The 23694-nt window shown below is 40.3% G+C and overlaps 1 protein-coding gene across 1 annotated transcript in view; it reads left to right on the forward strand.

The window, feature by feature from the left end:
* ZCCHC24 (zinc finger CCHC-type containing 24) overlaps window positions 1-23694 on the forward strand; it is a 107292-nt gene that overhangs the window by 48033 nt on the left and 35565 nt on the right. The window lies entirely within an intron of this gene.

Raw genomic sequence — 23694 nt, forward strand, 5'->3', positions numbered from 1 at the left:
CAAGCTGACACCAGCCAGCCACCAATGGGGCTCTGCACCATTTGATGAGCAGGGCAGACAGCAAGGCAGCAGGCTGGCCAGAAGGTGGATGGGCACTGAGGGAAAAGTAAGCATTGATCCAGGGAAAGATGCTTTTGAGATTAATCTAGCACTATTTTTATATTACTGATCAGAGGAGTTCAAATGGCTTGTGTTACATGGAAGGAGATGAGTAGTAAGGGATTTACTATAAAGGTGATGTTAGAGACTTTTGTTTTCTTCCAGGCGAAGTAGATTTGTGTATTTCTTGCCAGCAAAACTAAAATGGAATTAAGATGTAAAGCAAGCCCTCATTTTCTAGGGTGCTCAATGAAGATACTATCTTTGAAATTCCCAAGTAGTAACATTTTAAAATCTTCAAATGGTGTTTCTGCCAGTGTATATATAGAAATGGGAATCAGACACATCATGGCAAAGGCCCAAGTATGTAAAGTCTTCAGATAATCATCACTCTTTCCTATTTTCTTTAATCTGTTTTTGATGAGACTGTATTTTAAAGAGAAATTTCTATCCTCTTCAAACTGGATACTAAGGACTCCAAAGTTAGCAGAAAAATATAATCACCATACAGACCAGAATAATAAAAACTGCTGTTGAGGCTCATTGAACTAAACTAAGAAGTTTCAGCAACCAGACTTATATACTGCTGAACCTGTTTAGAAATATCATCTCAAAAGTGTTTACTTACACATGATGTAACTAAGTACTGAAAATTTAAGGTAGGTGCTTAGTTCATTGAAATAACTATTAATTGACTGTTGCTATATATTCCCTTCCCAAGATACATAACCTAAAAATTAAGGTTCAACTAGGAAATCTAGATGCATGCAAAGAACTGATTCAACCCAGTCACCTATCCCACAGAAGATGCCTGCAAATAACTTCTACTTTTTGTGGAATTGCCTGACTTTGGAAGGATGACAAAGGGAAAAAACTCATGATATGGACAGCATGCAAGCACAAACTTAAGTTTCCAAAAAGTATTTCTTATTTTGGAAAACAAAGCCCACACACATCCCCTTCAGGTCTTCTTTGGCACTAGGTTCTTTGAGGTATTGTCAAGAAGAGACAGGAGTTTAGTTCTCTTGTACAAAAAAGTGCAACCTTTAGGTTGCAGTCTTGAAAATAGGTATATGCTGTGACAATAACAGGTTAGATTTTTATTCCTCAAGAGCTGACAGGATGCAAATGTGGGCTATTTGGAGGCAGAGATTTTGTGTCCTCCATATCCCAGTTATTTCTACATTTGAGCAGAGAAATGTGAGCACAGAGGTATGTAGATTCCTGCAGATAGCTTGGGGCTGAGCACAGCACTGCAGGCTCTGCTACAAACATGTCCCTTTTGCTAGAGAGCAGCATGCCAGCAGGGAGTGATAAAACAGAATAACATGTACACATGGTTTTCAAAACAGAGCTTTCAAAACTCTGTTACAGTTCTTAAACACCAAGAGAGACCAGTTACCAAGTATGCATCACCCATGAGACAAAAGAATTCCAGTTCTTTGAAGTTTTTTAGAGTGAGAAACCAACCTGTACCTGTGCATATAGTTGAGAAAAATGAACACATAAAGTTGACAGTTTTCTCTATGTCCTCAGTATGAAGTGCAGCCAACGGAGCTATACCTCCTGTTCATGCACAGGTGAAGATCGCTCAGTGTCCCCCTCTCCTCTCACAAGGTTCATTCAGTAACTTCACACCAGCTTTCCTCCAGCATCTGCATCAGCAAAACTAACAGAGCAGAGAGGAGCTCAGAGCTGGACTAAAGAAGACTCCAGTTGTCCTGACAACTTTTCACAGACACAAATCTTGGCCTGGCAAGAGTGCAAAGAAGGCCATGGGAAAACCATATCCAAGCATGCAGGAGACCAGGAAGGCCTGATGTGCAGTAGTGCCTTACAGTCTGTCACTGCCATGACTTGGAGAGCTGCTCACTTGCAGGGGCTAATGAGGGCCCTTTGAAATTCTGATCTAAAACCTTCTCCCCCCTCCCTTTCTCCTCTTCTGAGTCCAGATTTCTTTCCAATAACCTTTCATCTTCCATGAGAAACAGTCACAACCTCCATCTTTAAAGGAATATAAAGGTTATAACCAAGTCGGAAAATGGATAATGACATATTTCTTCTAAAGGGATGAAACTGATACCAACAGAACTTTTCATAAGCCTGGAATGAGTGAGGATCCCACAGCCCCAACCAAACTGAGGCACAGGGCTTTCCACTTGTGTTGACCTTCATCACAGCCCCTGCCTGAGGTGGGCAGCACATCGTCCCTGCCCACAGACTGTTAAATTGCACACGGAGGAGTAAGGCATGAACTGAGAAAAGCTAGATTCAGTCCCAGGCAGCTCTTCCCAGGCCTGTCCTCAACCACACAGCTTTTGCCCCAAATGATCTCCCTGTGTACGTACTTCAGTGTAAAAAAACAGCATTTGAAATTAATATCTCGGAAGTCTCTGTTCTTTGAAAATTAGATCTGATGTCAGCCTACTGGCAGAACACATCAAGTGCAGGCAAGGGAGAAGGGGAATACAAAGCAGAGGATGTGAACTTCTACAGAGCTCAAAAGAAAAACTGTTGTTATCGTTGGCCTGGGTATTGTGGCTTTAAATTACAAATTACTCTAAATTGTAAAAACATCCATTGCAAGCCCTGGAGCAGAATCCCCAAAATGGCAGTAAATAAAGAGCATCCTGTCCCTCTTTATGCCACGGCTAATGTGGGAGGTAGTTTAAAATCCTATCTTGGCAAGTGCTGCATGTCAGAGTTGATGAGCTGAAAGGATGTGCATGTACACAGACCCAAACAAAGAACTTCTAACACAGAAAAATTACTGCACTTAGTCGCCTTGGATGTCGAGCAGTGCAGCAACATTTGCTCTTATACTTTGGACTAGTTGTCCTGCATTTTTACACAGGCTCCTATTACCTTGGAAGTGGCAGGTGGCTTTGCAGGGATCCTTGGGGCTGGTGACATAGGGGAGAGTTAAGCTCACAAAGTACTTCCTTGTCAGATCCCTCACCACCCTGGGAAGAGGATGGATTTCTCTTCTGTTTTGTCCCGGGTCTGGAGTCTCTGCCTGGGAGTCCCACCTGCTCCTGCAGCTCACATCCCCTGAAACCAGACTCCATCCAGCAGCTGCATAAATCATTGGGAACAGGACTGCAGCGGGGTGTCGAGCAGTTGGGAGCACATGGGGGAGTGACTCCCTCCTCCCTTGCATGCCTCCATCTTCCCCTAAAGTAAACAACAGCAGTCCCCACTGTGAACCCAGTTGCGAAACCTCGTGGCTCTGAACTTTAACTCTGTGATGAACAGCCAGCCCTTGCATTGGCTGTGCAGCTGAGAGCGCTTCTGGCCTCGGCTTTTCTGCTGCCTTCCAAGGCTGCTGCCAGCCAGGGAATTCTTTCCATGGCTTGTACAGACACCCTAGGAAAGGAAGCCTGCTTGCAAATGTGCAGCTGAATGTGGTGGTGTGGGCAGCTTAATGCCTCATTTTTCTGGGGCCGAGTCAAGACCGAAAGCGCATTTACATAAATTGCTAATACCAATTTACATACAGTCAGCTTCATCAACTTTTATCCCATGTCAGGTAACTTTTATTTCTCCTAGAAGCCCTTAGCATAAGAAAGTAGCATAAAAAAGCAGGCCAGTCAAGTTGTAAAGTTCAGTCAGAGATCAGAGTAGTAACTGCACTCTGACTAGATAATGCAAATGATTTTGGTTCAGACATAATTATAACAACATGTTGTAGATGCTGATGTGGGTTTTTTCCAAGATGGAATTCCAAAACTAGCAAAAGCTACCACATCACAAATGAGGAAACCACTCCCTTGGTGAAGAGAAGATGGTACAACATTAAATCAGGAGTGGAAAAGAAAACCCTCAAAAAGCCAATAGATGCATTGAAGCTATCCATATGCAGAAGTGGTGGTCCAGGGATCTGAGCAGAAATGCTCTGCAGATGCCTTGCAATCCAAGTCATGTTTAAAGGAAACCTTAAAGTCTCACCCACACAAGAGATTCTGGTTTAAAGCCAGCTCCAGGAAACAGCATTCTACAATGTTTCTTTCATATAATGAGAACTTTTCTGAGTTCTGTTTTATCATTATGATTATAGCACTCAGATAATGAATTGGAACCCCGAGCTCTGCATGTTGAGACCAATTTTATACTTTCCACTCTAAAGATTTTTCTCCTTTTGATATTTTAGTTGGAAAAATTTATCTTTTGTACCTTGTCATGAGGAAATAAACTGTCCTGGATTTTTTTAAAACTTTCTGTAAGCATGGAACCTCCACTCAAATTATTCATATGAGTTCTTACAAAATAAGAACAATAGCTCTCATTTCGATATAAATTTTCTAACTTAAGAATCTTATGGCTAAGCCACTAATTTGGTTGTAATTGAGCTTTCAACCAAAATTTGGGCTTTACTATTTTTGCCTTTTCTTTCCTATCTATCTCAAGATACAGATATGAGTGTGCATTCCCTGGCATTAAGAAGTAAAACTAATCTGTGTGTATAGAATCTGACAGGAAGAAAAAGAGGGCTGTAATTGTAACTAGAACTGAAAATGTATTAAAACCTGGAGAGAAAGAAAGAGCTTCAGGAGAGCAGGTCCTTGTTCAGCACACAGGCTCTAAATCTCACTGCAGGTCACCCAGGCTCAGGTTTCAGAGCCCTGGAAGATCAGCAGGCTAAGCTTGGTGAGGTGTGCTCTACACAGCATGTTCCTTGGGCTCTTGGGAGAGGAATCTGAGTTTAGTCCTGTTTTTGTAATAGGCTTTGAGCCTTTTTCCATCACTTTGGATGTAGAAGTATCTAAATTTATTACAAAGGTAAACTGAATTGGGGTCTCTTTTTGTGGCGGAGGGGAAAGTGGGAGACAGCAAACAACGTGCCATGGGTATAGAACACACAAAATGCCCAAGTGAAATTTGAAGTGTGTAACCCTCCTGTAACTGCAGTCAAGCTTCTTGCTGCTCACTCTTTGAAGTACTGTAACTGCCATCGTGCCATTATTGTTCTACCAGTGCACAGCTTTGTTCAACCTTTTTATTTCTTCTTCTGTTGTACCCAGAGGGATGGGGAGGAATTAGATGTCCCTGAACTACACTTCACCATTCTCTTCCCTAAAATCCAGGACCTTTTCAAGAACATCTGTTCCTACCTGTGTTTTCCACACACATCATCCAGAGAAAGAAGAAAAAAGGAAGAGATTTCCTCCCTCTCTTCCTTTCTTTCCACAGCATGGAAAAAACTAAATGGGATGGCTAAGTTTTGAGGCCTCCCTTGTGCAAAGACACCTAAGCCAACCATCCTTTGGGCAGCTGCATAGCCCTGACTTATGTCAGCAGGATGGTTGGCATCTTCAGCTAAAATGCATCTTCACTGGAGTATTCTTTTTTCCTGCCTTCATTATTTATCTTCTTTAAGTTAGCTATACTCCAAAGGAGTGCAGATCTGTTGGATATATTCCAACAGAAGAACATTCTCCTTCTGCAATCTAGCTGAAACCCTGGTTAGCACAGGATTATGTATTTTCAATGCACACCTTTCTCTAGCTTGTAATATATCATTAAAAAAAAATAATAATCAAGCTCTCTCTGGAACCTAAGCTGGTGCCAGAGGTTATAGTAAATTCTAGCAAGCGGACAGAAATTTTCCTCCCTAATTTTGTTTTCCTCAGGGAGTTGTGGTTTCCATGTAAACATTTCTAAAACCAGGCCCTTTGAGACATGCCTGGAAGAATATATGTTCTGCCTAACACATATTCACCATATCTTAGCAGCTAAGAAAAAGAATTCTGTGGTCTCACAACACTTCACCACTATCACCTCAGCCTGGTTAAGCTAAAAATTAGAATAATGACCAAAGAAATATAAGTGTGTTGAGAGAAAGCTATGGCTCATAATGGCTGGTATGTTGTTTCTGGATTTTTTCCCATCTATTCTGCTAGGTTTCTAGCTTCAGGAAATAGTGTTTGAAACCATGAATTATGGTACATAAGGACAGAGAAAACATAACACGATAGTCATTCATTTCTCATTGCTACATGGAGCAGTAAGCAGCACCAACCTGTGACATCCAGAGAACTTGCTCTAAAGGTTAGATCATCATTGCAAAACATACAAAAGACTTTTTCCTACTCTGTTTTTGTGTAGGGTCTCATACACATTGTCTTAATATAGAAGATCCCCTTTGATGTCCATTCAATTTCATAAGCCAAGAGCAAAATAGTTAGAGCCTTGGCAGACAAGGGGAAAAAATGTAAATTTAAGTTATTCTTGGAAGTAATTTGGATCCCAGCTCCAGACCAGAAAACCTGCCTGAGCAAGCTGTTCAGTGTCTGAGCCCAGCCCAACATTGGATTTGCAGCTACGAAACAGACAGAATCCAAACCATGGACCTGGATGCTCATAAGCTCCTGAACATTCTGTATTTCTGATTTGTTTGGTTTTTGTTTTTTGAGGTTGTTTTTTTCTTTTTTTTCATCCTGAACTCTCTCCTAGTTATTTATACAAGACATCTCTGAATATTTTGGTTAGTTTGGTTGAGTTTTTTTCTCACATGCCCTTACTTATAATGCAAGGATGCTATTAAATATTTGTAATTCTTACTAAGCAAAGCTCTGAGTAGTGAGCCTGGATTAGAGTTCCCAGAGATTCCCTCCAGAAATTCCAAGTGCAAGATAAAAATAAAAAAAAAGGCAGTTCTGGGACTTATAATTAGGGAATGCTTATATTTCAAGCATGCTCATCCAGTAAAGCAAGTTCTGAATTCATCTTGCACATAATCATTGATATTCTTCCCTCCCAGCAAAATAGCAGTTCTTTATCCCAGCAGAGCAAAGTGGGAGGCAAACAGAGCAGAAGAGTATGTGAGTGTATGTGGAAGAGCTTGGACTCTGGTCACTTGGTGACTCAAGGACTGTAAAACAGAGACTGAAGCTTATTATGACAGGAACAGAAAAGTTTCATATTCAAGGAGGGAGATTCCAAGAGAGTTGTGGCAATTTTTTTTTTCCCACTTCAAACAAAGCATTTCTTTACTTCTTGTAAAGTCCAATTCCCTCATAGGAATCCAAGCCCTAAAGTAGCTAAAATAGCCTTTTCTCTCTCTCTCTCCAGTCAGTCTCTGCCTCTTGGCTTCTTGAAAAGAAGGAATTTTGAGCAGGAAGTCATGTTGGTTGATGGCACAGGGCAGAGCTTCCAGAGGAAACTTCACCTACAGACATCTATAATGTTGATAATGATGTGTTTTGTGGCCCTTTCTTTTTCCCTAGACAACAAGACTGAAAAACAGATTCTGATCCAAATCCCATAGCTCTTGGTTTTTAGACACCTGAGCACTCCTTATTCCCCACAAAGTCTCTAAGAGATGCTAGGTCTCAGAATGAGTACATGAATGCAATAAACATTCTATTCTTCACTAAAATTCAAAGGAACCTTAGGAAATTGGATGAGTCACACTGTTTCTGACAAAGCCTGTCTTGCTTTCAGCTTGCAGTTCTTTTGGTTTACAGGCACACCACATCTGTGTCTTATTCTTTGTGTTCACCAATACTTCTTCATTTTCTAGTACTGCCCTATTCCTATTAGCAACCAAAACAGTACGTGTAGTTTTGCAGTTGCTTCTGATTTTATATCAGAACCTTGTAGTTCTAGACAGTATTGCAACAAACTGCAGAACTTTGAAGAAGTAGGGCAGAGTGGGATGTTAACACACCAACTGGCCCCTTATCAGTAATCCAGGTTTTTTCTCTAGATGCCGGTCAGTAAACAGCCAGCCCAACAGCCATAAACTCCTCTTTTCAAGCAGTGATGTATCCTGCTGGGTAACAACCCTTCTGATACTAAAGATATCTCCTGCCATGTATTCTCCACTGCCAAGCAATGACTGTTGACATAAGTGTCTCGTTTAATAAATATTACCAGTGTGTATGAGCATGAGGGGATGATTGATTCAGCAGCATCAGGGGCCCTATGGCAGCAGTCTGAACAGGAGGACAGAAGGGATTGCTTCATAGCAAATTAATCAGGCCCCAATCCTAGGACACTTGGAGAAACATCCTTTTTCCACCAAGTTGTCATGCCTTGGGGTTGCATTAATAATGACAACATATATAAAAGCAGCAAGTTGTTTCTCATCTGTATAGTGGGGATCATGACATTCACCTCTCTAAAGCCTGTGGGTCTCTGTATACTCACAACACTAATCAAAAAACCTTTTCCATGCACCATCCCCTTAGCCATACCTTTCTAAAGCTTTGCTTCAGAATCAAAATTATTGAAACTTGGTAACTGCTACTTACAGCTGACTTGCCTTGGCAGCCAGTTAAACACATTTTGTGACTAAAAAGTCATAGCCAGTGTTGGGGAAATGACTCTGATACTTTTATTTTTTTTGTGTAGAAAATTGGTAACAGGCTTCCATGGTTAAATTCATAAAATCTGCTCATCTTTGAACTGCTGTGCCAAAAAAATCAGCCTTTAATAGAAAGAATTCTATATGTGTAAATAGCAAGTTATACAAATAGAAGTTTGCACTACTGTTCCTTCTGTAGCAAAGAATTTTAATTCATCTATTAGGCTATCATAGCCTGTTATCTAACACACAAAGTTTCTGGGATGTATAAAAAATAAAATGGAGAGACCAGTTATCTAGATGAAGATAAATTCTGAGACATTTATTCATTCAGGAGGACCACATGCTCAAAAAATAACTACATTTGCATCTTTGTGGTTATTAATGAATGAAAATATTCAGTGAGAAGAATAAATGTTCACAAAACTTCTCTGAAGAAATCCAAATGTTCAAAAATTTGCTTGTCAGTAACAGATTGATTTGTGGAAACCCTCTAATTCATGAAAGGCAAGTTTGCCACATAACTACTGGAAGAATTCCAGGGAACCTTAATTTGAGACCAGTTGAAGAATTAAATGGTATTTTAATTATTAAACGTCTGTGTGAATCTAGTGCAAATTATAAGTCTTGTCTGTTCCACATAATTTTTTAATAAACTTGGGTTAGGATTTCCATAATGTGTGTTGAATAAGTGTTGCACAGTAAAGTGCTGTGGGAAGTGCCCTTTCTGTTACCTGGCTCAGGCAGGACTGATCCCACTGCAGACCCCAAGTCTATGAACAGTGACTCTGTCCTGGTTTGGAATAGAGCATGGCAGACAGCAGAGCCAAGTTAGACCTGCAGTTATACTGTGTGCTCTTGCTGGATAAAAATCCCTTTTTTTACAATTGACTCTGAAATAAATATTTAGCTATATGCCTTTGAGAGTAATGGTTTGTTTGGGTTTATCTTCTACACCATCATGTCACAGGATTTGGTAATTCACATCCCTTGGGGTGGCTTCCTACTCGGAGCATTACACAAAGAATGCATTTTCAGGCTAGATTTCCAGTAAATAACCCTGCAGTTCCAGGAGACTGACTAAAATAGCAACACGCCTGCAGCACAATGCCACTTAAGTTCAGATCTCTCCCTTATTCTGGTTCTATCCTCTTCTGTCTCTCCCCCAACACTAGCATAATTGTCAGTGTCCTCTTCCTGTGAGCATCTTGGTTTTCACCAAGCCCTTCACTAGCTCATCTTTGCCTGCTTCCATGCTCCCATGGAATCCTGCACTACTGATTCATGTTTCCAGCCTTCTCCACAGAGTCAGCATCTTCCACCATCACAGTAACAATGGCTGTGTAAGTTTTGCCAATACTGCTGAGAGTCTGAGAGACTACTCTGAGATACCCAGCACCTTTTCTCAGACAGAAACAGCCTCAGAGGGACAGATCACTCTTGGTAAAGAGCAATGACTAAACAGATACTTCAAGAAAATTTAAAAAATCTTCAAATGAATGTAGAATCTTGAAGTGTATCTTTGTCACATTGTTTTATGAATTGCAGTTGCTACATGTCCTGCTGAATACTGTTTTTTTATTAATTGCAGATGAGTTTTTACCATGCCTAACTCATTGTTCTCACTCTTTATAAATCGTTGATTCTGGTTTTGAATGCAGTTCAGTTCCCAGTCTCAGTGAGTGCCAAAGATTGGAATGATGCATTGTATAATGCATATTTCCTTTAAATTTTTTCAGTGAGTTATTTTTTAATTCAGTTTAATATTTTAATCTGTGAGAGAGCTAGGAGAACTTTCAGTTTACCCAGTCTGCACTTCTATTTGTGCTCATTCACGTACTGTGTAAAAACAGGGGGATTTTGTGAAGAGAGACTGACTAGCCTTTATTTTCACAGACCACCCTTCTGACCTCACAGCCCAAGTCTAAACAGGTGGCAGGGTCTTTGCAGGATCTTATCTACACAAGCAGAATAATCAATGCAGATTTTAGCTCTCTCAGTTCAAATGAATTGGCCAGAAATATATTGTCAGATTAGAAGGAAATCTGTGCTGGACAACTCAATCATACATCTGAAGGAGCATTGGTTACATTTCTTCAGCTCATAAATGAGCTCTGGGAGGTGACCTTACAGTTTTGCATACAGACACCATGCTTGGTTCAGCCCTTCCTAAAATGCATTGCTCTCCTCGTTTTGTCAGCTAGCATACTGCAGGACGGGGTGCCAGCTGGATGGCTGACATATCAGGGTGAGTTAGCAATGTGTTGTGAGAAACGTAAGAAAAAAACCTGAATGCTGACAAAACAATGTCATCTTTTTTTTCCAGTGTTTTTTGCAGTCCCTCACTTGCCATTTGATTTCCTTCTCTTTCCTCCTTATTTTCCTTTCAGCCCTGAGCATTTATTGTCCTCTCCTCTCTTTCTCTGGCCTACCCTGGCAGGAGTTACCACTGAGCAGAAGAGAAGCCTCTCTCTCACATCTGTACAGCTTTACTACCACTCGCTTTTCTGGGCAGTACTTTCACTTAGCCCATATTTCACTCTGCAGTGACAGCTTGGCCAGAGCATAGCACATTTTCCAGTCACAGATGTTTCTATCGGATCCATGCCTGCTTCTCGGAGACATGGCAAATTAAATCTTTTTTCTTGTACTTCAACTGATACAAATGATCCCAAGCCATACACAGAAAATTTCTTTATCCTATTTTTGTCTTTCTGAACATATGTGTTCGCTTCAGTATTTGCATGGGGAAAGGCTGATACTTAATTTTAATTAAAAAAAAAGAAAAAAGAGATATTCTATTAAGGTTAAATGACTGATTTTTTAATATGCTTGTTTTCAAATAGCAAATACTCTGGTCTTAGAGTAAGTAACAAAACATACATTGTCTTGAATTTTCAGTCAGATATTTGTTTGCATAAAGATCTTCCTTAAACTTCTGTCAGTTTCCAACTGTGCCACAGGTCATCCTGCATGAATCCAGTTGTAAGACTGGAACCTAAGATGATTATTTTTCCCACACAAAAATTCTAGCTGCCCGATTTTAACTTCAATAAGAGGGTTCTGTTCCATCACAGAATTTAAAGACTCTTTAACAAAAATATGTGCAGATCTATTGCCAAGAAAAGAAAAGACCAAACTGTGAAGATAAGTACAAGGTATTAATAAGGTGCTATTTAAAACTGTTTTCTCAGAACTAGTTACTGATCTGGCCCTAGTGATGGAGTGTTCTCATGTAGACACTGGAAGCAGGTCACAGTAGAGTAGCTCAGTTCACATCTACCCAGCTAGATTTGTTTGCACACCTACACTTTAAACTTTTTTTTAATGCATAGATTTTAAATACAATGGGAAAAATTAGTTGCATAGCCTGATCATATCAACTTTCTTGGTCTTCTATTTTTATTCCTGTCTTTCACTTTCCTTCCTTCCACCATTGCCATACAATGAGAGAGGTGCAGGGGGAGGAAGAAGAGAAGGAAAGAGAAAGGAGGAGTGCATTTCCTTGGCTAGTCAAACAAGGTGCATTCTAAGAGTTCTTCTGGCCAGCTGTGCATGTAAGATTTTATCTCTAGTTACCTTCTAGTTACCTCAGAAAGCAATGTCCTCGTGCTCCCAGTAAAAGGGTAAATGTCACTTGGTGCAGCCTTTCTGTACTTGCTGTTATTTCTTCACAGCTGAAGAAATAAGATAAAGTAGAAAGTGAATTGGTCAGTTTTTGCACAGGCACTGTTTCCAGAGAGCAATGCTCCCAAGGAAGAGCAGTGGCTGCACTAGAGGACAGCCCACAGTTGGCATCAGGGTGCTGTGCAGGGCACAAATGGGATGTCTGCCAGTTCTCAAACCGAGTGGGAGCACAGCCATAGGTATACAGTCTCTGACTTCCACAGCTGCCAGGAAAGTCTGGGTTACATCAGTAATTCCATAGGTCTCCTACAACCATTCACCCCAGTCTGTATCACAGCTCTGGTTTTAATTGCATCTGAAGTGAACTCAGCAGAAAAGCATCTTTCTCCTGAGTGATAGACAACTGTTTTCTTCCAGTTTTATGTAACCTTATATCATCACCAGAAGAAAAAGACAACACCCACCCTCACCAATCAGTCTTTTCTCATAGTGTTTGTGGTGCACATGACCAGGCATTATAAAGCACTACAGCAAACGCTGTCACAAGTTCTTTGTTTCAATGAAGCAATCATAAAGCCCAGGAATTAGCCATTTCTGTGTTTATTTACTACATGTTTGTTTACATCTATCTGTCTTTAATAGATATCTTAATGTATTTTTTTCAAATATATTTTTAATATCTAAATATAAGACAGGATTATCCATTCCTAGCATCGTTTGAAAAAAAAAAAAAAAAAATCACACTCTGTGGCATCTTGCGATCCTTGCAGCTGTACAGTTGTGTAACATGGGAATATAGATGCATATTTGTCCTGAGAGCTCCCAAATCCCTGCATTCTCCATAGGAAAGAAAGGGACAGGAAATTTCTGGGTTACTGGGCTCTTTGGTGCAGATGTCCCTTTTGCTTTCACACGTATTTCCACAGCAAGAGGAGAGCCATGCTAAGCAACAGACACAGAGTCTCATTCAGCACTAGTTCTTTTCTTTTTTTGTCTGCTCTAAAATAGTCCTGTTTTTGAGTGTTAGGAAGAGTAACAAGTACTGAACTTTTCCCCACATACATTACTCACACAGGAATGAAAGTGGGTTGAGATAAGACTACTTTTTTTTCCTCTCTAAGGAAAAAATCAGGTAAAGTTCAGGTTCCTTCAAATTAGGTTTGTTATTGGAATCACAAGACCGCAATCCAGCAAAATTTACCTGATTTCAGTATAATTTTCTATGTGCTTTTGAAGTTAAATATGTACTTAAGAACTTGCTTGCTTAGGTGATTAGGCTTGTGACAGAAGATTTAATGCAAACACCTAAATTTGGGGATTCTATGATCTCATGCTGAGAGCTTTAGGTATTAAGTGCCAGAGACACAACCTTTACATTCTCATATATTTTACCATATTCTGCAACCCTTAAGTTCAAAGAGAGCTTTTCTTCATCAGTAATAAAACCTGATCCATTTTTCCTCTTACACTCTTTTTATTCTGTTTGACCCATATTGCTATAGTAAGAAGAGTCTAAAATTATTCACTTTGCCGTGTCACGTTCCTTTTAAGGCAAGAGTATCTAGTAATCCATGGGGAAGTGTGAGGAATAAGAAGAGCAATGACATGTCCAAGGTGGCATTTGGAAGTAAACCCTCTTCCCCTTGAGGTCTTGTTCTAGATCTGGAAAAGATTTTTCCCCTTAACACAGGTTTTCCTTCAGCCATATTTTGTGCTTTATATCCAAAAACTACAGTAGGCAGATGCTTACTGTGAGAACTAGAAAATTATGCCTACTCAGCATTTTGTGTAAGTATTTTCTTACTACAAGTTTGGCTTTTGTTTTGTGATATAACCTGAGAAACAGTAGTGGCTTCCTATTCCTATGGAATATACAAAAATTAAAGAGGCAGCCAAAGCACTCAATATGTAACAAGACCATAGGCAGAACTTTTCTGGAGGGTGTAAAAGGCTTGAACTCCTCTGTGGGGTTCTGCCCAAGCAACTGCAGTGCATCAGCTGTGTATTGTCCCTCCTGGCAGCAGCCAGCATCTTCAAAATGTACAGGGACCAACCTTTGCCAGAGATTATTGCAAAGTGACCTGCTGTACACAGGTTTAAGGTGGCCTGGAGAAGGGTGCTCAGTGATTTTTAAAAAGTAATCAGGCTTTTTGTGGGGGTGAAAGCAGGGTACCTGGGAGGGAAGGCAGTGGCATGCAGGCTTATTCCAGTGTGCACAAGAGAATTGGGAATTCAAAATGATATCTGTATAGTACTTCAAGGAAAGCACAGTAACAACAAATGTAAAATATTACTGGTTGTCAGAAGTTCTGCATCAGTTGTGAGGCTCTCGCTAAAAGAAATTTTAAAACGCATAATCTTTTAGCACTTTATGTTCAGTTCTCAAATCAGACGCCAATTGCAAGAGAAAAAAATGTTACCACTCCTCTATTTACATTAATCCCACTGGTAGCTGTGTCTTATTCTCAGCGGCTTCTTCAGCACAACTTCTGCTGCCATTGGTTATGCCAAATTTGAGACCACATGGATCTTTCCGTGCTCTGCTATCTGATTTTCCCGTGGATTATGAGCAGTAGCTTTTTCCTGTACCATGATCTGTTCACACATTCTGACAAGAAAATGCAAGCTCAAAATGCCTATAAAAGAAAGCAGTATTTTAGGCCCAAAGCGAAGAAAAAAACCTAAACCAAACCAAACAGCAAAACCCCCAAAACACTAAACAGTTGCAGCAGAAAATACCAATACCCATATTTTGTACAGGAACAAGAGAGTATCAATGTGGAATATTTTAGAGCAATATAACCAGCTTAAAACCACTGAAATTTTAATTGATAACATTTTGACCACAGCATGCAATCCCCAGATATGCAATTTACTGAGTATAAACAAGCCAGAAGAAGAAGGGAGAAAACTCCTTGGCGCCTACTACACGTGATACGCACAAGTGCTGCAGAAATCTGCTGATAATCCCCTTTTCAGTTTGTGTTCGCAGCTAAATCTACTTCACTTCCTCTGATACTGAACATTGTGCAGTGCTCTGAGGTCCACCACTAGCCATAAATCCCAGGCAGGAAACAGTCTTCAAGTCTAAGGAGGAAAGACAGCATTTCATTTTCTAAAGCCAGCCCAGAGTAACCAGGTCAAACAAAGTTTGGAACTGAAGCTCTTGAAAGTCAGGATATAATTGTGTATGTTTTTTCTGCTTGTTTTGTTACCGGTTAACCGGATGCAACAAATAAAACCATTTTTCTTTCTTATTTTCTCTCTCTGACTGCCTCATTGGGAGCTCCTCTTTGGGAGCCAACCTCTCTGTGAGCCAGTGCTTGAGGTCATAGCTCCCTAACTGCAAGACATCTGCTAGGTCAGACATAGTTGAAGAGAATCAGCTGCTTGCAGCCAGCACACTGTTAGCACACTGAGTCCCAGACAAATGCTGAGGGTCCCTCTTTCTCTTTTTCCATCTCTCTAACAAGCAGAGTATCACATATACACACACATTGTATTTAAATTTTCTTGTCTTGATCAGAGATCTTTCTCCAGTGCCAATACAGAGCAGTAAACAAAGAATTTGGGCTCTTAAATGTTTGAATAATCAGCTAGAATAATTACAAAAAAAAAATTGCAAAACAAAATAATCACTTCTGATGCCAGGTATTGAGTTTGCACTGTATGGTACTCCTAACTTTCTGAAAAATCACAGAAGAGAAAAAAGCCCCTAATTTACTGTGTTGGATATCTGAAGAACAGATTGATTAACTGTACTTGTGGAAACAAAATGTCTCTTGATGTCAACATTCAAATCCAGAGGCTCTCTAAAGCATTAGCTCCTTATGAAGCACTTGGTGCCCTGTCTTATATTCATTGTTTAAGACATTTCAGTTCTTTCAGTAACAGATGTAAGAAAAAGGCAAATAAATATCCAGTATTTGTGTTCATCTCTCCAGTATCAAAAATGTATATACAGGAAGAATGTAGTTAGTAAGGAATTATTTCTTTTTAAGTGAGCAAAGGCTTGTCCTAGAGCTCCTTCAAGCCACTTTTTCTGGCCTAAATGAAGTGTTATTCGGAAATAGAACAGCCAGTTTACGGTAAGGAAAAAAAAAAATCTGCCTGGAAAAAAGATACACCAGACTTGATTCAAAACTTGCACACTGGAGTGCCAGGTTGGCAGCAGTTGAAAGTGCAATGGAATTGAAAAGTTTCCATCTCTCTGCTAAGCTTTAACACAGCATATTAGATATTCACAGTGCTGTGGCACAGACCTGCAGCTCCAAGTGCACTAATTTCTACAAAGCTTTTGAAACTCTTAATCAGGTGCCTGGAAAAGCAGAAGGTACAAAGAAATTGGTAACATACCCCTCAGGGAGTACCTAAAAGCCAGTCAAAATTGCTGGACCTGTATTTAGGGAATTGCAGTAAAAATCCTTCTGTACAGCTCATCTCTTTAACAGACTTTAGGAGGGAATTGCTAGGAGCTGGATTCACAGCCACACTAAAGCCACCAAGCAACATTTATCCATATATTGGTATCTGTTTAGCTAAGGTTCAGTCTCTGCTCATCTCCACCAAATCTAGTGTTATGAAAATAAGCTGAAAAAATCATCATCTATTAAGGGCTCTTTTAAGCTCTGTCCACTTTACCCTCTGTCATCCAATACACTTTATTCTTTCCATGTATACCAAGAACTAATTTCAGTTTTGCACCTATTCTTTTCAAGTCTGCTAACAGAAAACACGAAGGAGGCAATGTATACTCAGAGATTGATGCAGGCTCTCTACAGGACTGTCTTTTGCAGTAAACAAAGTCTTGGAAGAAAAGTAAGAATACTGCAATGAACAAATGTAGTGCAATAGCAGTTATATTTTCCATCTCAAAGTATTTCCCCCATATTTTATTTGTTTACATCATAGTAACAAGATCAAAAATTGGTTGAGATTTAAATTTTCATAGGACAGCCCCTGGGGAAAGCTCTTCTGCTGGCCTGCAGAGACCATTCAATCCCTGTTGAGCACAGGTGCAGGGGAGCCAGTGCAAACTCTCAGCCTTGTGTGCAGTCCTCTCTCTGCCCTTGTAAGATCAGCACACAGGAAGAGCGTGGGGTAATGGCTTTGGTCTGCAGGAGTTTTGTCTTTCAGGAACTACACTGAAAAACATGTCTTGGTAAGTCCAAAACAAGCACCGGGTTTGAACCAAGACACTTCAACAAGGAAAACAGAGCCTTTTATAAAAACATTCTTGCTAATCTGCTTGATACCATTTGAGCCTCCAAAAAGTGCCAGTCTGTGCTAAAACATATCTTTCATATACTGACTGTAAGTAATTTTGATTCTGTGTCTTTCAAGTTGGAAGCAAAGTGTGGGGAACATAGAGCATTTGACAGTTCCTGTAGTATTTGACAGTACCATTGTTCATCATATCCACTCAAAATAAGAAATATGGAACATTTAGTCTCTTGTGATTTCTTCAGTGGAAGGGAAGTATGATCCAACACTGCCACTTGGTTTGCACATTCATGACAGGGCTATTAACTCATTCTTTAATCAGCTGTGCTCTATCAGATACTGTATTCTCAGATTATACTTCTGGGCAGCAAGATGAGAACAGAGTTTGGGTAAAGATACCACCTCTGGCTCAGGGCATCCCTCAGCTGCAGATTGGTGGGGTCTGGAGGACTGAGTAAAACTATTTCATGCTTACCTTGGTTTTGTAGTCTCCTCTGACATCCATGGCTGGACCTACCAAGGACTGGACTAGCTCTTGGTCTGGTCCAGTACAGCCATTCTGGCATGCACATGCCTGTATGAAATGATAGTTCTCAGTGAAGGAAATAACCTCATTTAGTTAAAATAAAATAGGCCCAACTTCAGAGACAGCAATACAGTTATCACAGCTACTATTAGATCTTCATTTACAAAAAAAATAAAGTATTAGGCATGCTATACAATAAAACCAAATTTTGACATAGACCCACCTGACTGCTGATGTCAGGCACCATTCAGGATGTGATTCGAGTAGTAGGTAGTAACAGCCTTAGAATTTTTTTTTCAGTTTGTGGAGAGGGAAATAGGCTTGCAACTTGTTTATTACGTATTCTTTGGGAACAAGGAAAGAGGTGAATTAGAATATCACAGAGAGTCTTTTATTTTCAAACACAGATTAGATTTTACTGGGTTTTTTTAAAAGGTAAAAAATTAAGGTTGAGTCTGTGCTTCATCACTTTAAGGGTGATAAAAATGGTATATTGTTTTAGCGTTCAGCATGGTCTGATCTGGTTTTGGAGCTGGAAAACAGCACAATTCTGCATCAAAACAACACAGTTAATATTTTTAGCATGTCACCAAATAGATACGTAAACTTAAACATCTTGTGCCTCCTTTTGTTTCTAACTGGATTTACCAGGTGTCAGCACCGTCCTTTATTTGTCCAACACACAGAATGTCTGGGCACGTACAGGTCAATGTACAAACACACCCTGCACTCACTTTCTGAAGGATTGGCTCATGCTGAAAGTCCTGTTTACAGCATCTGATGAGAAGTCTTTCTTAAGCTCTTTTTAATTTCAATGCTGTCTAAATTCGGCTCTTCCGTGTTAATGTTAATATGTACAGTAAGAAAAAGATAGGAGTAATTTAGCATTAAAGATCTTTTAAATGTGCAGTGGAAACAAACCAATGCTCCTGTCTGAGTGGTGCATTTTTATCAGTCCTACACACACAGACTACTAAATCACAAAGGGAAGAGACATGAGAGCTCTTTGAGCCTGTCCAGGAGACAGGAAGGAGAAAAAGCAAAGGCTTTTGTGCCCTTTTATTGTTCTTTAAAACATCAGGTTTCAGCATCACTGGGTTTGGTAAGAGTCTCCTTCAAAGCCAGTGAATAAGCAGAAGAAGGCCATATCAGAGGGTCTGAAATTTGGCCAACAGGTTGCCTAAGGTACCAAGTATAGATGAATTTTGAACTATGATATGAGTAGATTTTACACTTTGTGTGAATCTAAATCAAGCTTGTTGTTTGCTTCTTCTTGAACAGCAGATTTTGCTAAAGTTTTATTGTAGCAAATTAAACTCCACCAAGACTACTTTAGAGGAGGATTTTTGTCTGCAAAACACCCATTCACCCCTCTCAGGAGACATGAAGACTGTAGCAAAGAAATTACTACAGCAGATAGCCCTCAATAAAAGAAAAGGCAAGGCACAACCTGGTATTTCTCATGTATGAACAGGACAACTTTCTCATCTACCACCTTTTGATGACAACAACAGGAACTCCTTTGTAGATTTCCACAGTCAATGCCTAACCCCAAGTACATACATACACATAGGTGCAATGTAGAAACTTGCTCTAACTCAGAGTGCTGGCAGCCAAACTCCACTAAAATATAGGCCTCCAAACACTGAAGCCCTGCTTTTGGACCTCATCCCTCTGGAAGAATTAATTACTAGGAGGGGTTTGGGACTTTTTTTCCTTATTTTACATTCCCTTGCTCTTCTCTGCTTTCTGGCTTTGCTGGTGAAAATGTGAACTGCTCTCCCATTCTTGCTCCCCTTCCCTGATTTCCATCGTTCAGATGTTTGAAAACACTTTGTAGAATTCAGCAAGCTTCTTCCAGCTGTGCCAAAGCAAACTTGAACTCATATCCTTCTGAGGCTTTCCCATCACTGCTGACACTCTCTTGGTGATCTGCCTGCTATGGAGTTTTTGCTGGGGTTTTCTGACCGTTTTTGCACATCCACTGTGTAACAGCTAAATGAGTTATGGATACCAAGTGAAAAAAACCAACAAAATCCCTACATTGCTTTCACTTGGTTAGTTAAAAAGCTGTTTAAATGGGGGAAAAAAAAAAGAAAAGAAAGAAAAAGAAAAATCAAGTTGGGCAGAAGGGGCAGAAAAAGAGAGAAGCAGTGTGGCCATGTATATTTGAGGGAGCAAGGAACTGTAAAAGAAGGTGGTCTTTTCACTAAGTACTGTCTCTTTAAAAATAAAATTAAAAAAATACCTTCAGTGTTTTCTTTAGTCTTTTTCATTCTTTGGCAGCATCCCAAAGATTTCACTGTCCTTGTCTCCAGCATCTGGAAACCATCAGGGTAAACAATAGAGTGCTAGGAACTGGAACCCCTGCCTCAGCTCCCGTGGGACTTCACTCTGGAGAACATGAGAACACAAACCATTGGACACCATGTGGTCAATTACTTCAAACTAACAAATCTGTGTGCTTTCCTATTTTCTGTTTTCCTTGGCACCACATGACCCTTTCACAATGGAACCCAGCTGTTGAAAAAGCCAGACGTTTTCTTTTTTAACCTCTTGCTTACTTTTGTGCTTGCTTTCTGCAGCAAGCTTAGGGTTGGCACGTACCCTAGGTAGAAGTGTCCCGCTTATTAAAATCCTGGCTGGCTGTAATGTTTGCCTGTATTAGTCAGCAGAGAGGCTTGAGAGTATTAACTTAACAGGATCATACTGCAGTGAGGACTCCACAGGTGGTCCTGTGTTTTCTGGGTTTCCTGACATTGCATGCCAGCACTTAAAGCAGATACACCAGGACACTTTTATAGCCTGCCTGTTTTGTGCAATCAGTAATTGCATGTGCAGTTGTGACCTACTTTTTTAAATTTGCTCCTAATGCAGGTGCTATGTTGGCAATTGCAAAGAGCTAAAGTCATCTCAAAGCCAAAGGCTGTTGAGGGGGCCACCCCCTTCTAGTGCTGTGAAATAAACTTTGCTCTGGATTAGCCATACTTGCTCCAGCACTAAATCTGGTGGTCCCAAAGCAGAGGCTGATGGGTTCTTGTTCTTCCCAGCCTTCTGTTTCAAAAGATGATCTTTGAGCTGTGGGAAACAGTGGAGTCTTACTGACCACACACAAGCCAAGACTTCTATACTATATTTAGATGCATCAACTTACACATGTGGTTTATTTTCATTAACTTTCTTCAATGAATGAGGATGTTGAATGGAATTGGCTTGTGCGAGAGAGTTAGGACTTCACCTTTAAGTCATCTTGGAACTGCTGAACATCCCTAGCACACACTAAAGAAAAGCAGCTGACATTTAATGTATAAATAATCAATCATACATACTCCAAGATTGGCAGTTTTATTTCTGGGAGAACAATAGGTACATGTGCAATGCTATGCCTAAAAGATGGGAAAAAACAAGGATGTGCCATGCAGTTGGATCCTCACAGCTGGAAGTCCACTCAGAGATGTGGCTTTACCTGTATTCTGGGACTCAGCTTCAGCACCTCTGACCTCAGGTGATTGCTTATCTGCTGTGCAAAGCAGCTCTGTTAGTCTGTAAAGGTCAGGGAGCTGGCACCAGTGGAGTCAGGAGCCTTGTGCTGGGTAACCAGATTCACAGTGGCAGCTATTTCCATCAGATCTGTATCCCAAAATGAAAGGGCAGTCACCCTGACTGGGTCCAGCCTTTCTCCACAGGCTGCTTGGTGAGGCTGGCCTTGCCTCTGGATACAGGAGGGCTTTTCTAGGACTTCACTGGTCAAGTCCTGACATCCTGGTTGTATATTGAGCACTACCCACCTTACTCATTTCTAGGGTGCTTTATGGAACTCTACTGCCTAATTTTCATTAAGGTTACAGAAATTTGTAGAAACTTCAGACCCTGCCAATTTATTTCCATTTAGAGCAAGCAGTGGAGTTCCTTTATAATTTTTTTTAGCCTCTTTGGATTTATATATAAAACGTTTTCACTGTAATGGCCTCATAGTAAAACACAACTCAACTAACACAAACAAAATGAAACAGAATAATAATATATATGTATCTGCTGTGAGCTGCAGACACCAACAATAATGAAAGCTGACCATATTAAACTTAAAAGGCAGACAAACTAGGTGGCAGCTTGGAGAGACTGATTAAGCAAGGAATGCTTTAAAACCTTACCTGCAAGCTTGTTAAAGATATGCTGCTGAGCCTAAAACTACTGAGATGGGTGCCTGGAATTGGTGGAATCTTGTTCCTCCCCTTTCCATGAAGTGCAATATATATTTTATGTACACTTTTAAGTTATTTTTTTTTTAAAGATGTGAAGATGAATCATTAAATGTATTTGCTGAAGGAATTTCTACTGCAGGATCTAAGAATTTAGAGCCATTTTGTATCCAGTGGTATTAATATGGTTTTTCTTTTTAATCCCAGGTCCAGCCTATAGTTCAGCAGTAATACTAGGGAAGATTTTTGCCCCTTCTCTGCCAGTACTTTTTGATCCCAAATGTCTGCAGGATTGATTAACATGATACTGAGGAGGCAGAAGTGGTAGGGGGAAGGGGAAATTTAGGACTATGCAGTAGCAATTTAAACAGCACAGTACATGCTTAATCTTCTAATATTTATGAAAGAGTTGGTTAAATGTATGGCAAAAGTTCTAATCAATTTACTACTTCCTACGTGAGCATCTTGTCTGCCTGACAGATATTCACAAAAGTATAGATACAGTTCTTTAAGGAGGCTCTGTAGCAAGAAACACATGTCATACAAGAGTTAAGGGAGCCTACCTTAACTAACTGAAGCAATCCCAGAACAACTTGGGTGCAAGCCAGGACCCAAATGAAACCGCTATAATGGCACTGATGGATGACCTCATTCCAGTAATGAAGAGAGAACACATCTTTATCCTGCACCTCTTTAGCATTTGACACAACTGTCCCTGAGATAATAGCTGTTCCATCAGGAAGAGGTGACAGACAGCCAGAGTGATGTGTTAAGATGGTTTCAGCCTTTTTCAACAAGAACAGCACTTCCAATATTTGTTCCCTTTCCCCAGCTCAGTTTTGTGACATTCCACAAGAATCAGTTGCCCTCTGTTCTCTTACAGAATTTGTGTGTTTGCATTTACTAGGTAGGAAAGCTGTATTTAAATGGCAGCAATGTGTCTGTGTGACACACAGAGCACAAGCTGGTTTTCACTGCCTGCAGCTGTACCACTCCTATGTAGTGAGCCTGTGTTCAGTCAGGCAAATTGAATTCAGGGATGAAAAACAGCTGCTTGAAGGTGAACAAGAACAAGAGGTGACACTGGCAGCCAGAGGACAGAGCTTTTGGAAATGTTTTAGGACTAGTGCAATCTGGAGATTGATTGATTTTGGTCACTCTTTTGTGGCTATTGTGATATTACTCCCCAAATCTAACTTGTCCTAATTGTCAAGGAATGTTTTTCTGTCTCTCCAAAGTGCTGCAATTATCCACTCTTTGCTGAGGCTACTTTAGTGCTCAAGTGCAATCCTGTGTCCCTGACTATGATGCCTACACCTCTTAGGAAGCTAAAGACAGTCAAGTACAGTGCAGTATGTATCTCTAGCAATTCAGGAGTCACCTTGTGTTCTGTAGCTTTCCACAGAAGTACAGGCTGAATCATGTGCTGTGATCCTACAGACATTTGCACTGAGTTCATGGGATATTCTAAACATCTTTGATTATTTGGTCCACAAAATCCTCATCTTCGAGTTCTTTCATGAACTGGGCCATGTTATCTGAGGGTAGTCACCTAATGGTATCACCAAGAATTCCATGAGCACTTGTCACCAAGGGCAAAAGCCTTTTTGATGGAAAGTTTCCTTTAGCTTCAGGAACAAGGGCAGCTCAGGAACTGAGGATTCCCACAGGCCTCTCCAAGTACATGGTGTGCACATTTTAAGCTTATGTTC

Source organism: Parus major, chromosome 6, assembly GCF_001522545.3.
Source record: "Parus major isolate Abel chromosome 6, Parus_major1.1, whole genome shotgun sequence".
Lineage (NCBI taxonomy): Eukaryota > Metazoa > Chordata > Aves > Passeriformes > Paridae > Parus > Parus major.